General features: G+C 41.7%; 1 non-coding gene across 1 annotated transcript; it reads left to right on the plus strand.

The window, feature by feature from the left end:
- The first annotated feature begins 4281 nt into the window (after positions 1-4281).
- Positions 4282-4388, plus strand: LOC141722675 (small nucleolar RNA R71). Its single transcript, XR_012575682.1, has one exon. It is a non-coding gene; the product is annotated as a small nucleolar RNA R71 (small nucleolar RNA).
- Positions 4389-9100: the final 4712 nt, after the last annotated feature.

A 9100-nucleotide genomic window follows, 5' to 3' on the forward strand; every position in this document is an offset into this window, starting at 1 on the left:
CTGAAACGGGGACATACCAAGTGGAGTTTTGTATGCTGTTCTGTAAGCCCAAACAGCTTCATCGAGCTTTAAAGACCAATCCTTCCTTGACGGACAAACAACCTTCTCTAGAATGCGCTTGATCTCTCTGTTAGATACTTCCGTTTGACCATTTGTTTGCGGATGATAGGCAGTAGCAACTCGATGATTCACATTATAATGTTGCATCATAGAAGTGAACTTACGGTTGTAGAAATGCGACCCTTCATCACTTATGATTACCCGAGGTGTTCCAAACCTTGTGAAAATCTGCTTATGAAGAAAATTCAGCACTGCCTTTGCATCATTTGTCGGTAGAGCTTTGACTTCTACCCATTTTGAGACATAATCGACTGCCAGCAAGATGTACTGATTATTGCAGGACGAGATAAAAGGCCCCATGAAATCGATTCCCCAAACATCAAAGACCTCGACTTCAAGCATCATATTTAACGGCATCTCATCCTTTCTCGTCAAATTTCCCACTCTTTGGCAACGATCACACCTTAAAACAAACTGATGAGCATCCTTAAACAAAGTAGGCCAGAAAAAACCTGCTTGCAGAATACGAGCTGCCGTCTTCTCACCACCATAGTGTCCACCATAAACTATGGAGTGGCAGTCTCGTAATATCCCCTCCGTCTCACAGAATGGGATACATCTCCTGATGATCTGGTCATCTCCCTGTCTAAACAAATATGGTTCATCCCACATATACCACTTCACCTCATGCAGAAACTTCTTCTTTTGAGCTGAGGTCAAATTAGGAGGCATTATATTGCTGACAAGATAGTTTACAATATCTGCAAACCATGGCTCTTCCTCCTGAACTGCGAACAACTGCTCATCCGGAAAAGATTCATTGATCAATGTCTTATCTTGTGAAGTAGACTCGGGATTCTCCAACCTAGAGAGATGGTCAGCTACTTGATTCTCAGTACCTTTTCGATCCTTGATCTCTAACTCAAATTCCTGAAGTAAGAGCACCCAACGAATGAGTCTCGGCTTCGAATCCTTCTTGGAAACCAAATAGCGAATGGCCGCATGATTAGTGAATATTGTCACTTTTGTCCCAAGTAGATAAGATCGAAATTTCTCGAAACCAAAGACTATAGCCAAGAGCTCATTCTCCGTAGTGGTGTAGTTCATTTGGGCCCCATTTAAGGTCTTACTCGTATAATAGACCACATGAAAGAAATTATTCTTGCGCTGCCCCAGAACTGCACCTACCGCATAATCACTCGCATCACACATCATCTCAAACGGCTCTGTCCAATCTGGTGCTGTAATAACTGGTGCAGTGATCAAACTCTTCTTGAGAGTCTCCAATGCCGCCAAACATTCATCATCAAATTTGAAAGGCACATCTTTCTCAAGCAAATTGCACAACGGCTTAGATATCTTCGAAAAGTCCTTGATGAACCGCCGATAAAAACCCGCATGACCAAGAAAACTACGGATTCCTTTCACAGAAATAGGTGGTGGAAGATTTTCAATGACTCCCACCTTAGCCTTGTCCACCTCCAGACCCTTACTAGAGACCTTATGCCCAAGAATAATGCCTTCACGCACCATAAAATGACATTTCTCCCAATTGAGCACCAAATTAGTTTCCACGCACCTTTTGAGTACGGCACGAAGATTATTCAAACATTCATCATACGAATATCCAAATACGGAGAAGTCGTCCATGAACACCTCGACATTATTTCCAATCATGTCAGAGAATATAGCCATCATACATCTCTGAAAAGTAGCTGGGGCGCCACATAACCCAAACAAAACTCTGCGAAAAGCAAACGTGCCAAATGGACAAGTGAAGGTAGTCTTTTCCTGATCCTCTGGTGCAATACAAATCTGATTATACCTGAATAGCCATCCAGAAGACAATATTACTCATGACCAGCCAACCTGTCAAACATTTGATCAATGAATGGAAGAGGGAAGTGATCCTTCCTCGTGGCTTTGTTCAACTTTCGATAATCCATGCATACTCTCCATCATGTTACTGTTCGAGTGGGGATGAGCTCGTTCTTCTCATTTGCTACCACAGTAATACCTCCTTTCTTAGGCACACATTGTACGGGGCTCACCCAAGAACTGTCAGAAATAGGATAAATGATGCCTGCATCTAGCCATTTCAGAATTTCTTTCTTCACCACCTCCTTCATGATAGGATTAAGTCTGCGCTGCTGCTCAACAGTCGGCTTACTACCTTCCTCTAGCAGAATTTTATGCATACAATATGAAGGGTTGATCCCCTTGATGTTTGCTATGGTCCAACCAATAGCTGATTTGAATTCTCTCAAAATCCTTAAGAGCTTGTCTTCCTCACTACCTGAAAGGTCAGATGCAATAATAACAGGTAAAGTAGATGCATCACCTAAAAAAGCATACCTCAAGTGTTCAGGTAATGGCTTGAGCTCCAAGGTAGGTGCTTCCTCTATTGATGGTTTGAGCTTTCCTTCACCATTCTTGAGGTCAGAAGTACCAAGAGATTCAAACGGCATGTCCATCTTTGGCTTCCATGGAGAAGCATTCAGATATTGTAATTGCTCGTTGCCATCTTCATCATCACTGTCAAAATCCCCCACTAAGGCCTTTTCCAATGCATCAGACATTAGCATGCGATCGAGTTCTAAAGTAACCGCAGAATCAATCACATCCACTTTTAAGCACTCCTCATCTTTTGTAGGGAATTTCATTGCCTTGAACACGTTGAAGGTCACATCCTGATCTTGTACCCGCATAGTAAGTTCACCTTTCTGCACATCTATCAAGGTACGGCCAGTAGCCAAGAAAGGTCTTCCCAAGATTATGGGAATCTTCTTATCTTCCTCAAAATCCAGAATAACAAAATCTGCAGGAAAGAAGAGCTTATCCACCTTGACTAGCACATCCTCCACTATGCCCCTTGGGTAAGTAATAGAACGATCAGCCAATTGTAGAGGCATGTAGGTGGGTTTTGGATCAGGCAAATCCAACTTTTTAAAGATCGACAACGGCATCAGATTGATGCTTGCTCCCAAATCACAAAGGCACTTGTCAAAAGTCAACTTGCCAATGGTGCAAGGAATGGTGAAGCTACCTGGATCTTTAAGCTTTGGAGGTAACTTTTGCTGCAGAACAGCATTGCATTCTTCCGTTAGAGCAACGGTCTCAAGGTCATCCAGTTTCACCTTCCTTGAAAGAATACTCTTCATAAACTTCGCGTAACTAGGCATTTGCTCCAGAGCCTCAGCGAAAGGTATATTGATGTGAAGTTTCTTGAACACCTCCAAAAACTTACCGAACTGTTTATCCAGCTTTTGTTGTTGCAATCTCTTAGGGAAAGGCGGTGGAGGATAGAGCTGTTTCTCCCCTGTATTACCCTCAAGCAGAGTGTGTTCAACAGTAGTCTTCCTTGGTTCCGCCGCTTTCTCCTTTTGCAAAGCTTCTTCATCTCTAACTTCAGCTTCTCCTTCTTTTGCCTTTTCAGCATCAGCAACTTTCCTAGACCTTAAGGTAATAGCCTTGACTTGCTCTTTAGCTTCCTTTCTGCCTGGTACTTCCGTGTCACTAGGAAGTGTGCCAGGTTGACGATTTAGCACTGCATTGGCTATTTGACCGATTTGATTTTCCAAGGTCTTGATAGCAACCGCCTGACTCTTGCATAACAGCTTAAGTTCCTCAAAATCAGCACTAATAGGTGCAACTGCACTTCCCTATTGAGGATATGATTGCCTTTGAGCATACTGCTATGGCTGCTGGAATCCAGGTGGATTAAACTGTTTACTCACACCTTGCTGATATGGTGGCTGAATAGCATTCGGATTATTACCCCAGCTGAAATTTGGATGATTTCTGTTGTTAGGATGATAAGTAGCTGGCACAGGCTGCTGTTGTCGCTGATAATTATTCATATACTGAACAGATTCATTGACAAGAGAACACTGATCCGTAGAATGAGAACCTGTACAAAGCTCACAAACCATAGTTATTTGATTAACTCCATATGTAGCTAGAGAATCAACCTTCATCGACAGCGCCTGGAGCTGCGCTGCAATAGCGGTGGCTGCATCGACTTCCAGAATACCTGCTACCTTCCCAGGCATCATCCTCTGAGTTGGGTTTTGATGCTCATTTACAGCCATAGACTCGATAAGATTATAAGCCTCAGTATAGCTTTTGGCCCATAAGGCGCCTCCAGCTGCTGCATCGAGCATGGTCCGAGATTAGGCCCCCAAACCATTATAGAAACCAGTGATCACCATCCAATCGGGCATTCCATGATGTGGACACTTTCTCAACATTTCCTTGTAGCGTTCCCAAGCTTCGCACATAGATTCTGTAGGTTGCTACGCAAACTGAGTAAGAGCACTCCTTATAGCAGCAGTCTTTGCCATCAGATAAAACTTCACCAAAAACTTTTGCGCAAGATCTTGCCAAGTAGTGATGGACCCAGCTGGTTCAGAATGTAACCAGTCCTTAGCTTTGTCCCTCAGTGAGAATGGGAGAAGCCTCAGCTTGATAGCCTCATCAGTCACGCCATTATACTTGAAAGTGCTGCAGATCTCGACAAAATTCCTTATGTGCATGTTGGGGTCTTCAGTCGCAGCTCCTCCAAAAGAAACAGAATTCTGCACCATCTGAATAGTGCCCGGCTTGATTTCAAAGGTGTTAGCTTGAATAGCTGGATGAAGAATGTTTGACTGAATGTCATCAAATTTAGGCCGAGAAAAGTCCATAAGAGCTGGATCAGCCTGAACAATACGATCACCCATGATTACTAGTTCTTTCTGCTCAGTTCCTGAATCCGAATCTTCAAAATCTATCTTCTCCGGAATATCAAAAACTTCGTCTGTCTCCTCAGCTGTATCTAAAGTCCTCTTGCGAGTACGAGAACGAGTTTGCATAAACGCTCGCTAAAGTATCTGAAACACAACCAGAAACAATAAGTAACAACTACGTCCTAATCACTGAGTCCTAATGACCAATGATGGTAAGTACATAAACTAAACAAATACGCCGAGTCCCCGGCAGCGGGGCCAAAAACTTGTTAGGGCGAAAATACGCGCTAAAATACACGCAAGTATACACGTTCACAAGTAATATAGAATACTTTCTAGTTCGTTCCCACAGAGACTCAGACTAATTATTGTTTAATTAAACTCACGCACCAACGTATGATTACTTCTCAATGTTAAGACACTAACACTTAGAATTGTTGACTAAATATTAACTACAATTAATTACTTAGTTTATCACTTAAATAACACTTCAATTAACAATATTAAAACACTCATGAGATCACAACTTCATTACTACTTCCTTTAATAGTTATTGTTATTACCTTTAGCCTGTGACAGTGATGATATTAATCAAATAACACGAAACTGATAAAAGCCAACTTTCATTGTACTCATACCATTCTACCAAGCGTCCACAATTAAGATAGAAGTTGAATAGGCATCAATTATGTTGAGTTCCTATATGTCTACAAAAATTGACAACACAACGATTTTAAGCACAAGTTATTCCTTTTGATTACACAGGGCGAATAAAACTGTTAGAGTTACCCACTGATCATGCACATCATACATGAACCTATGCTAGCATGGCAAGTTCTAAATCTCAAGATCCACCGTCGCTTCACAAGAGATTAACACTCTATCTTATATGTTCACGACGCACATAAGACGAATACGCACAACCAATACTAGATATCATATAATCATCACACACTAAAGTATTAAACAATTAACTAAAGAATTCCATAGTAAATCCGTTACGACCCCATGATCACGATTAGCCCATAATAGCACTTATCGTCATCATGGGTTCATATGAAATCATGATAAACAAACACAAGAAAATAATAACTAAACTAATTATATTAAATCAGAGTACGTCACAAGAGTAATTAAGTTCAAAGTAAGAAAACTAGCATCCAACGTTACAACGAAATAAGAATCACAAGAAAATATGCTTCCTCTTCGTTGCTGTGTGCTAAAACGGTGTTCTTCCTTATCTCCTTCGCTCCTTGCTTAATACCACGATCCAACCTCGTGAAAACGTCTCTAAATCTACTTATATAATAGTCCCATAAAACTCAGATTACATAAAAGTGGAAGCCAAACAGAAGTAGAAGTCCTAAAATAATTTATCTTTTTTCCCGACCCTGCGCGGCCGCTCAACATAGCTGAGCGGGCGCTCAGCTTTCTGCGCGGCCGCTCAGCTCAGCATAGCTGAGCGGGCGCTCAGGACCCTACTGGAAAAATTCTGAGTTTGCTCCGTTTCTTCACCGTAATCTGCCCCTTTCTTTCCTCTCGCAATGGTGAACACATGCCAAGGCTTATTCTTGATGATTACTCCTCTGAAATGCAACTAATACCCTGAAATGCATAAACACTAGAAAAATGCATCAAATACACAAAATACTTGATTTCAAGGCACCAATTTAAGCCATTTTAAGATGTTCTAAGTGGTATAAAATGCCACTTATCACTATAGCGGGCTCACTACTCACTATGGTCTTCCTCATGCTTTCTTCGACTTTGATATACTTCCCTGCCCTCTCCTGGAGCTGCAACATGCTTTCAGGGGGGCGTTTGGCCAAGGACATCTTAAAGAACTCATCCCTAGTTCCTTGTTGCAGTGATATCATGGCTCTTATCATCAAGGTCTGGGACTTTTAAAGCCTCCTTTGTGAAACGATTCAGGTAATCTCTCAAGGATTCCTTTGCTCCCTGCACAATGCTCAAAAGAGATGCGGAACTTTTCTCATGAACTCTCCCACTGATGAATTTCTTAATAAAAGCCTGACTTAACTCTCTGAATGACCCAATAGAGTTTGGGGACAAGCGACTATACCACCTTTGAGCCATACCCGACAGGGTTTGAGGGAAGGCCCGACACTTTATAACATCATTCACGGGCTGCAACAGCAGTGCATTAGAGAATGTTCTAACATGATTAGCGGGATCTCCCGTGCCATCATAAGATTTGATAGTTGGCATCTTGAACTTCCTTGAGATATGGGTATTCATTATTCCTTCAGTGAAGGGGGGAGTAGGATCATTAGGATCTCCAAGGGGAAGAAGATTGCTTGGATCAGCCCTTGGGACAACAGCCCTTCTCTGCACCGGACCGTTCAGGTCTATGATGGGAGGAGGATTTCTCCCTCTAGGAGGTGCTTGGGGTCTGGTGGCCTAGTGCGCCTCCAAGTCGCGCCTCAGCCTTCGAATCTCAGCCTCATGAGCCCTGATCCTTTCCTGCACTTCTTGGGGATTCGCCCCTTGGGTGCTTTGAGGGCGTTGGCTTCCATCAGCCATCGCCTCTTTGCCAGCACGCCTCCTTCTTGGGGCTACTTCATCATCCGAAGATTCGGAGTCTCTCACAGTGTAAGGACCAGAAAATTCCCGATCCTCGGGGATAAGAGCCAAACCTCGTATGTAGGGGGCGATTGCCCTCGTGCTTCACTTCGCCCAGCATGTCCGCTTCCTCCAACCTCGGGGTAAAGGGGCATCCCATAAGGGGGGTTAGTAGTAACAACAGTTGAATATTCATATTCTACGGGTCGAGAATTCACAGGTACAAGTACTTGTTGAACTTGAGGATTCGTACCTTGAATAGTCGGGGGAATCGTCCTTTGTGGTTGAGTTGCCCCTATCTGGGCTTCCCCTTGAGCAGATGCATAAGTTGAGTGAGGGGGTATCTCCACGGTTGACGAAATCACCTAGGTTGTTCCTGATGATGTTCCTTCCTCCAGAGCTCTAATTGTTCTTCGTGTTCTTGCCATGGTTGTTGTTGTGCTTTCCCACAGACGGCGCCAAATGTTATGGATTAAAAACTAATATATATAATTGCTGTATTTATTACTAAGGAACGTGAGCTTCGAGGCTCGATTTGACTGCTCTTGTGTTTCGTGACTCAATTTGCCTTAACAAGATGCCTACGTACCTTGCTGATTGCCAAGGATCAAGTCAAAAACGTAGTTCTGATATGTGGGGTGAGGCCCCTTATATAGATGCAGGAGTCCTTGAATTGGACTTGGTATAGGAGACTTGGTAGTCAAGTCTCTGAATTAGGATAGACTTAGGAGTCCTAGGAAGTAGGAAGCTGATCCCTTATCCTATGAGGTTCCTTGGAGGCCAATCTACAAAGATTTACATCCCCACTAGGACTTATCTTAATAGTTGTTTTTCTCCCTTATTAATTAATTACGAAATTAATTAATAATCAGGGTTTTGGGCCTTCTTTGTTCCATCAGGCCTGATCTGGTCCATCAGGTCTGATCAATGTGGTAACCTTTCTGGTCTGAATATCATACATCTTCTTATTGGGCCTAGCAGCCCACACCTTATACAATCAATGTAATATTTAATTATACAATCAGCATTTATTTATCCCTATCAGGATGCGAGTTTTTCGCGTGATATATGTTCTGTGTGTACTTTGTATTTACAATTGAATCTCGAATATTTGTGTGTGCGTTTCCTCCTAACACGTTACTATTTAGTTCATTGGTACTCAAGATAAAATAACCGATCCATTGACTAAGGACTTGAGCATGCTATATTCCTTAAGTCGAGGTAGGGGATGGGACTTTTTAGCCCAACATGATTCGTGTATGACAGTAACCCAATACACCTGAAAGGAGATCTCTCAAAGTGTATTAAATATGGTAATAACAAGTTATAAAGGTTAGTTGGATGTATTTTAACAATAGATGTGGAGTCTATTAAGATATATTCACCGCAAGTACTGTAAAAATATTTTTAAAGAGAAGGTGTTTTTGCAAAAATATTTTTTTTTAGAAAAATTTCGTAAATATTTTAAAAAGAATATGTAAAATAGAGCGGAGGGAATATATTATTATATTTCAACTAAAGGACTTGTTTACTTGATTTTATTAGAGTAAAGAGACCAGGTCACACTTGATGCGTAAAACTTTTAAACATGATGAAAGCAGATTATTTGACTTTAACTACTTTTTTGCAAAAAAAGAAGAAATTATTATTAGTTATTGTTTCTACTACACAATTGAACAGACATTTGGCAATAAAGTTTAGTCATACTCCATTAAACTAATCATTCAATA

The sequence above is a fragment of the Apium graveolens genome, chromosome 4 (assembly GCF_009905375.1).
Source record: "Apium graveolens cultivar Ventura chromosome 4, ASM990537v1, whole genome shotgun sequence".
In the NCBI taxonomy this organism is placed as follows: domain Eukaryota; kingdom Viridiplantae; phylum Streptophyta; class Magnoliopsida; order Apiales; family Apiaceae; genus Apium; species Apium graveolens.